Source organism: Nannospalax galili, unplaced genomic scaffold (assembly GCF_000622305.1).
Source record: "Nannospalax galili isolate Female #2095 unplaced genomic scaffold, S.galili_v1.0 scaffold31, whole genome shotgun sequence".
In the NCBI taxonomy this organism is placed as follows: Eukaryota; Metazoa; Chordata; class Mammalia; order Rodentia; family Spalacidae; genus Nannospalax; species Nannospalax galili.
This window is the reverse complement of record NW_008332149.1, coordinates 977,838-985,791: the sequence shown is the minus strand read 5'-3', so window position 1 is coordinate 985,791 and position 7,954 is coordinate 977,838. Positions and strand designations below refer to the sequence as shown.

At 46.9% G+C, this 7,954-nt stretch overlaps 1 pseudogene; it reads right to left on the bottom strand.

Moving 5' to 3' along the window:
• Positions 1–6,385: 6,385 nt before the first annotated feature.
• On the bottom strand, positions 6,386–6,868 carry LOC115069321 (annotated as a pseudogene).
• Between the last annotated feature and the right edge of the window lie 1,086 nt (positions 6,869–7,954).

The window sequence follows — 7,954 nt, the reverse complement described above, 5'->3', positions numbered from 1 at the left end:
AAAGTTGTCCTCTGACCTCCACACATGTCTATGGTATGCATGTTCCTCTCACTCTCTCTCTCTCTCTCTCTCTCTCTCTCTCTCACACACACACACACACACACACACACACACACGTATACGATAATAAATATTTTATTTAAAGTGATCTATCCAGTAGCTGGGCATAGTGGTGCATGCCTGTAATCCCAGCGCTTGGGAGGCAGAAGCAGGTGACTCTTGAGTTCAAGGTCAGCCTGGTCTACATAGTGAATTCCAGGCCAGCTGGGGCTACAGGGAGACCCTGTCTCAAAAAGATCAAAAAAAAAAAAAAAAAGGTGGGGGGGAAACCTGTCTAGCCTCAGATATGTCTTATGGTCCCCCGGGGGTACGTAGAGACATTCTATTCTGGTCTGAGCAAAGACTGTAAGGTGGGAGGAACCTTACACCACTTTGTGTCAAGAAGCACTGTCCCCACTTCACAGTTGGGAGCCTGAAGCTGAGACATGGTGTTGGGAAGCAAGGTGACCTGCTAGCTATCCCAGTTTGCCAGCAACTCTCAGTACTAAACCCATGACATCCAGGTGAACTGGGCCAAGGTCACCCTCAGGGGGTTAGCAATCAGAACTCCAAACCTCACTAGCCTAGCTCTTTGCATCTCCTACCCAGAGACATCTCATTAAAGCAGGTGCACATTCTTGTAATAACAGTGGCCACTTGAAGCTGGCTGCGATAAAAACGCCCTGATAAAAAGCAATTTATGGGAGAAAGGGTTTATTTGAGCTCACAGTCCAAGTTCTAGTTCATCATTGTGGGGAAATCAAGGCAGGAATTTGAAGCAGCTGGTCACATCACATCCTCAGTCAAGAACAGTGAGAGACAGACGCATGCATGCTTGTTAGTGCTCAGTCCATGCTCTATACTTACACAGTCTGGATCCCCTGCCTAGGGAATGGTGCCACCCAGGTTGGGCCGGGTTGTCTCATATCGATTGAGACAACTCCCACAGGCCAACCTGATATAGACAATCCTTTAGAGACTCCCTTCCCAGGTGATTCTAGGTTGTATCAACTGTCACACAGACTTAGGCTCAGAGTCAGCCTTGTCACTCAAAAAGCCAGGTTACTCAAGTCAAACTTCTTAACCTCTTGGAGCCTCAGTTTCGTCATCCGAAAATGGAGTAGAGAGCATATTTTGGCAGGCTCTGCCAGTGGACAGGGGTCAGGCGTAGCCCAAAGCAGGTATACAATAAATGGTGGTACTGCTAATACTTAGAGAATTTTCTCCCAGGAATGAGAGAAGGCGCACTGCTGCCAGGGGCGATGTGGAGGTAGGAACCAGCACTGCCACACACATCATGAATCAGCTCACTGTGTGGAGCCAAAAATACTCGTGGTGGGTAGCATCCCTGTGACCGACATTAAAAATGACTGATTTAAGAGAAAGTGCTTTGCTCCTGCTGCAAACTAAGAAGATAGGTCTGGAGTATTCTCAGGCTTAAATGCTGCCAGTATTTCATCTTTGGGTAGGCATAAAGCTAAAGGTTAATAGGCTGTACAAATGACAGAGTTTAAAGGGAAGACGGGGAGGGCATGAGGGCTGCTCTGGCAGCCGCAGGCATGTTGGAGACAGGTGACGGCTCACCTGCGTGGAGGAAATATGGAGGCAGGCACGCTGAGTGTCCTTCCCTCTTCTCATCCTCTCTCCCATCTGGAAAGTCCTCATTCCAACAACTGCTTTCCCAGGGCCTGGGGGATGGGAAAATGAGAAGGTAGGAGGTTGGGATGGAACTGCAGTAAGTCCTGTTTTCCCGAGTCCACACTGTGGTCAGAGTTGTGCTGCTCAAATTTCGGTGTCCCTCAGGCACAGCTGGTTATTCAAATACATATTCATGGACTTAACCCCTAGATGGAGATGGAGCTCAGGAACCTATACTTTAACCATCTCCAAAGAAGATCCTATGGTGGTTCTATGGTAAGTCATCTCTGGGCACTCTGGGAAATGTGAGATCGTGCGTGTGCGTGTGTGTGTGTGTGTGTGTGTGATTAGAGTCTAGTTCCAGATCCAGATTCCTGGCCCTTAGGACCCAACTGCCTTTGAGGGTTACCAAGCCCCAATCTGCATTTACCCAGGCACTTGTTGAAGTTAAATTCCCCTGGCTTCCCTGCCATTTAGAATCTTGAAGATATTAATGAGTGGTCAGGCACTGGGACCACTCTCTATTCTCCTGTTTCCAGTGGGGAAGTAGAGGTGACATTCAGGAATAACCTGCCCAAGACCAACCACAAACCAGCAGAGCCTATGCTTAGACTGCCAGCCAGGCTGCTCCCTCTCCCCGAGTGGCAGGGCGTGCTCACTCACCCTCACCGTGGTGCTTTGGGCCTCTCCTTTCCTCCTTTTGAACCAGCTCAGTCCTGTCATCTGTCCTGCTGCTCCAGAGTGTGAGAAAGTTCCCTGGTACATATGTGGCTCCCTAAAATTTAGTTTATCCCTAAGAACAGGGACCAAGCTGCCTGCACACATACTGGCCTGGGAAAGAAAGAGTAAGTTCAAGCAAGTAGAATCCTTAGCAGAATTCAGCCATGTATGTTCCCTGTCAGGAAAGACTGTGACTGAGCTTCTTCAAACACACCAAAAATACTTTCTCTTGGTAAGGAACATGTATTACAAAGCACATGTACTGTTTTATCTCATTGGGTCCTCTAAAACACCACCTGGGAGGTAGGTCTGTTCTGCTTTGAAAACACAGAAACTGGCTGGGAGTGGTGACCTGAGCCTGTAAATATCATCCCTCAGGAGGCTGAGGTAGGAGGATCTCAAGTCTGGGGTCAGCATGTACAACATAAAAAGACCCTGTTTCCAAAGGAGGAGAAGGGGCTGGAGGGACGGCTCCGAGTTTAAGAGCACTAGATGCTGTTGCAGAGGACCTGGGTTGGGTTCTCAGCAACCATCTGTAACTCCAATTCCAGGGGATCTGACACCCTCTTTTGACCTCCGTGGGCATTGTACAGCACAGGAGCACTAACATACATGCAGGCAATACACTCATATACAGAACATAAAAATATTTTTTTTTAATTTAAAAAGGAAGAGGGGCAGGGGGAGAAAATGAGATTTAATGACTTGCCCAAGATTAGTGTGAGGCTAAGGGAAGAGAGAACCTCAGCTGAGGCATTGCTCCACCAGACGAGCCAGCGGTCATGTCTGTGAGACATGTTCTCGACTGCTAATTAATGTAGAAGAGCCCAGCCCACTGTGGGCAGTGCCATCCCTAGGTAAATGGGCACAGGCTGTGTAAGAAAGGTGGTTAAACATGAGCCTGGGATCAAGCCAGTAAGCGGCTTTCCTCCATGGTTGTCTCTCCTTCAGTTCCTGTTTGAGTTCCTGCCTTGGCTTCCTCAGTGATGGGCTGTAACCACCTGTAAGATGAAATAAACCCTTTCTTTCCCCAAGTTGGTTTTGGTCAGTGCTTTATCACAGCATCAGAAAGCAAACCAGAACAGGCACTGTTTAAGAAAAAGCGCGAACCACTCCAAATTTTCTAACAACCTCTTCGCAAAATCTGTCAAGCATAATACTTTAGAAGGACTCTGTCCATATGATTAAGTCGTATGGAGATGATGGAGTGATTTACACTGGATTGTCCTTGGATTAGGACAAATGCCCATGATTAGATGTGGGAAGCACTGTTCCTTTATGTCTGTCTTTAAAGGTGAGGATGGACCATGAAGCAAGAACCATAGCAGCCTCCAGACTCTGGGAGAGGCAGGAAACAGATGCTTCGTTCCAAATTTCTAACTGCTCAAAATGCCAAAGGAATCTGCATTGGTTTAATCCCTGCCTTTGTGGTTCTTTGTTACAGTAGCAATAGGCCACTGTTGAAATCACCTAGAAAGATAACAGTAGAACTGAACACAAAGGTGCTAGCTCAGTCTAGGCACTCCCTGGAGAAATATTTTCTGTTCTTCTTTCTGTTCTGGCAGCTGGTGAGAACAGCTACAGGGTGGTAAATTATTTAAACCCCAGCTGAAGTCCCAGCAAGGAGACCTTCCCCTTACTCTTGCCCTTAGCCTTATCCCCCTGCTCCATGGTCCTAATTCCTGGCTGAGTCATGGCTTGGAGACTCAGGCTTACCCAGGCCCCAAGTAGAAACACTGTCCCTTTCCTCTTCCCAGGGCTTGTCTGATGGGGAGTCACACAGCACCAGAGTCCTGAAGGATCACTACCCTCTGTCCTGCCCCCCTCCAAACTGGCCTTCCCCAGAGCATTTACTGGGTCTGGAACCCTGGCTGAAGCCCTTCCTCTACCCTCAGCCTCTTGCCCCGAGGCTCCAGGACTGTCCCAGAAAGGAGCCTCTCTCGATCAATCTTGCCATGGGCTCCATGAATTTTAAATAACCGCAGTCTCTGCTCTTTCTCCTCTACTCCCTGGGTGCGGCAGACTGCAGCTTTTACAAGATCATATTTCTTCACATTTTCATACAATTATTTTAAATGGACAAGATAATGTTGAAATTCTTATTTAAAATGTATGCAGGTAGAGAACGAACCTTCCTGCTTTTATATTTAACACCAGACAGAGCAATAGAAGGGGATTTTAACAACAGGACTGAAGTGGAAATGTCTCACGCGGTCATGATGGACTATGGTTTTAAGCAGCTGGTTTTCTTTGATGAATAAGTAATTATACCCAAAATAGACAGTTTGGCCATTATTAATCTCATTTTAGACTGTGAACATTTTATTGATTCTTAAGTACAAGAATTCTGCAATCTTCACTGAAGGGTGACTTTCTTAATTAAATTGTAAGTTAGAGAAAAAGAAGTTTGAGCAGTCATGCTACAGCCAAGAGAGAAGTGGGCCTCATTTCGTTCAGAGTGAATCTGGCTAATGACCCCAGAGGTACTCCGTTCAGCCAGCCTATCTTTGGAGCAGCCAGTGAGACCCCTGCAGAGGCCTGGCCACAACAGGCCAGCAAGGTGTACCACCCAGGGGCCTGTCTGGTTTCTTTCTATGAAATGTCAGAAAACTGAGACACTTGCCCTTATAGTCTGAATATGAAATGTCAGACACCCAAATTTATAATACACCCAAAAGGCTGCTGTATTGAATGACTTGTCTCCAAATGGTGGCAGTATTTTGGGAGACTCTGGAAACATCAGTAGATGGGGCCTGGTTGGAAGAAGTAGTCACTAAGTACATGCCTTTGAAGATCTCAGGTCCCCTCCTCTCTCTCTGTCTCTCTCTGTCTCTCTCTGTCTCTCTCTCACACACATTCTCTTTGCTTCCTATTCACCATGAAGGGAAGACCATCCTCTACCACATGCTCCCATTGTCATGATGTCCTGCCCTAGCATATGGGGCCAAGCAACCATAGACTGAACCCTCTGAAACCATGAACCAAGATAAATCCTTCCTTTAAACTGTTGTTCCCTTGGGTATTTTGGTCATAGCTGTGTAAAGTGGCTCATCCACTTGTCCTGTTACTGTCCCCAACCTGACTACTCTGGTGACGCATCTCTTATATAAATACTGAGACAATTGAATTTTGCTTTAATTAAGAAAGGATTTTTGGTGCTGAGGTCCAACACTAGGGTTACCTGCTCTACCAACCAGTTCCACAACCAGTCTCATGGTTTGGTGTGTTCACTTTGTGTCATTGAGATGAGGTCTCTATGTAGTCCATACTGGCAGGCTAGCCTAGAGCTCTCAATCTTCCTGCTGCAGCCTCCTGAGTATATAGGTTCCAGGCATGCAGCACCACACCTGGACATATTTTCTCAATGCTCATTAGGACTGTACAAATCAAGGCAGCATAAGAAGAAAAAAATTCAACGAGCCCATTGTGCAAACAACACACTCTGACCTTATTAAAATAAAACCAGGAGATTGACTCAAGAGGTTTCAGTGAAAGTGGGAACGCTCACTATGGTGCTAGGTGCACAAGTGTTGCAGTACAAAGGGCTAAGGATGTAGCTCATCTGAAACACTGCTTGCATAAAGTCCTGGACTCAACCCCCGGCACCATATAAGCACGGCATGATGGCTCATGCTTGTAATCCCAACACCTGGGAGGTGGAAGCAGGTGGATCAGGAGTTCAAGAATTGTGTAAGACAGGATCAGTAAGACAGTTTAGTGGGTAAAGGCATTTGCCACCTGACAAACAGTGTTAGCTCTCCAGGAGAGAACCGGCTACTGTGAGTTGTCCTCTGACCACCACATGAAGGCCTTGGCACATGCATCCCCCACACACACACACATACACACACATGCACACAAAATAAATAAAATGTATTTTCCAGGAACCAGGCTGTTTACTGAAGAAATACAGTCAAGGTTCCAGTTCGGTGGCTCCAGCTGAGGTGGTGTTGGGCAAGGGTGATGGGTAGGGCAGAGGGCCTGGGCCTCAGAAGATGTTGGGGACCAGGCTGCAGGTGAGTCCCATGCCATCTTGCTTTACATCATACTCTATCACCACGGAGAACCTCTTGAACCCACAATTCCCAAAGAGGGACACCAAAGAATCAAATAATAATTTGTCTCTTCCCCAAAAGCCCCCTTGGGGTCAGCCAGGAGCCAACCATGCCTTCTGTTTTGTGATCTCCACCCACCTCTTCAGTTACACTCAGGCCACCACCCTTGGCCTTCAGAGCTCTGGCTTTTTGCATAAATCCAGGCAAGTGGGTCTTAAAACTGCCAGGGGTAAATGCCCTGGGACTCCAAACAGCACACCCTTCATGCCTTTGAACAGCCCTGCCAGGATCACCTTCTTCCCAGGCTCTCCTTCAAATACTTCTACAGAGGGAATAGCACTTTGGGATATAGTCACCTGAAACTGTAGACCTCGCCTTGCGCCCAGCCTGCTACTTGGCTGCCTGCTCCTACACATTCCAAGGCAGCTGCCCCACTGAGCATCAAACCTGTTCTGTGGGCCACAATGCCTCAGTGCCACAATTCCCTATCTGTCCCTGCCCCTACGGGCTTTTGGCTCTACCTCAATAAAGTGCAATTTAAAAAAAATATAGGGAGGATGGAGAGATGGCTCAGCGGTTAAAAACACCGGCTGTTGTTGCAGAAGACACAGGTTTGAATCCCAGCACCCACATGGCAGCTAACAACTGTCCAACTCCAGTTCCAGGGAATTGGACAGCCTCATCTGTCCTCCCCCGGCACTGCACAACACGGGTGCACTTACCGACATATAGGCAATACACGCATACACTTAAAAAAAGAAAAAAAGTTTAGGGGCTGAAGAAATGGCTCAGCAGTCAAGAGCACTGGCTGCTGTTAAAGAGGATCTGAAATGGGTTTCCAACCCACATGGTGACTAACAACCATCCCTAACTCCAGTTCCAGGGGATCTGACACCCTCTTCTGACCCCCACAGGCATTGCATGCAGAAGTGCACATGTAGGCAAGTTCATACACATAACGTAAAAATAATTAAAATTCAAATAAAAGAATTGTGATTATGTAAGACAGACACATGCTGTCCCTGCTTAACATACTAGGACATGGGAGCACAAGGAATCCCAAACAATGTGGCTGATGTTACCTGGTACAGAAGGAACAGTGTTGCAATTCAAATCTGCTTCTAGTGAACCATTATCCCCATAACCTCTTAAATAAAAGAGTACCACAGCGGCTTGCAGAGGTGGCTTAGCAGCTAAAACACCTGCTATATAGGGCTGGAAAGCTGGTCAAAAAGACCAAAAAAAAATGATTGATAGATGGATAGATAGATGGATGGATGGATGGATGGATGGATGGATGGATAGATGATTGATAGAAGATAGATGATAGATAGATAGGTAGATAGATGATAGGGATAGATAGATAGATAGATGGATGGATGGATAGATGGATAGATAGATGGATGAATGGATGGGTAGGTGGGTGGGTGGATGGATGGATGGATGAATGGATGGATAGATAGATGGATAGATGGATGGATGGATGGATGGATGGATAGATG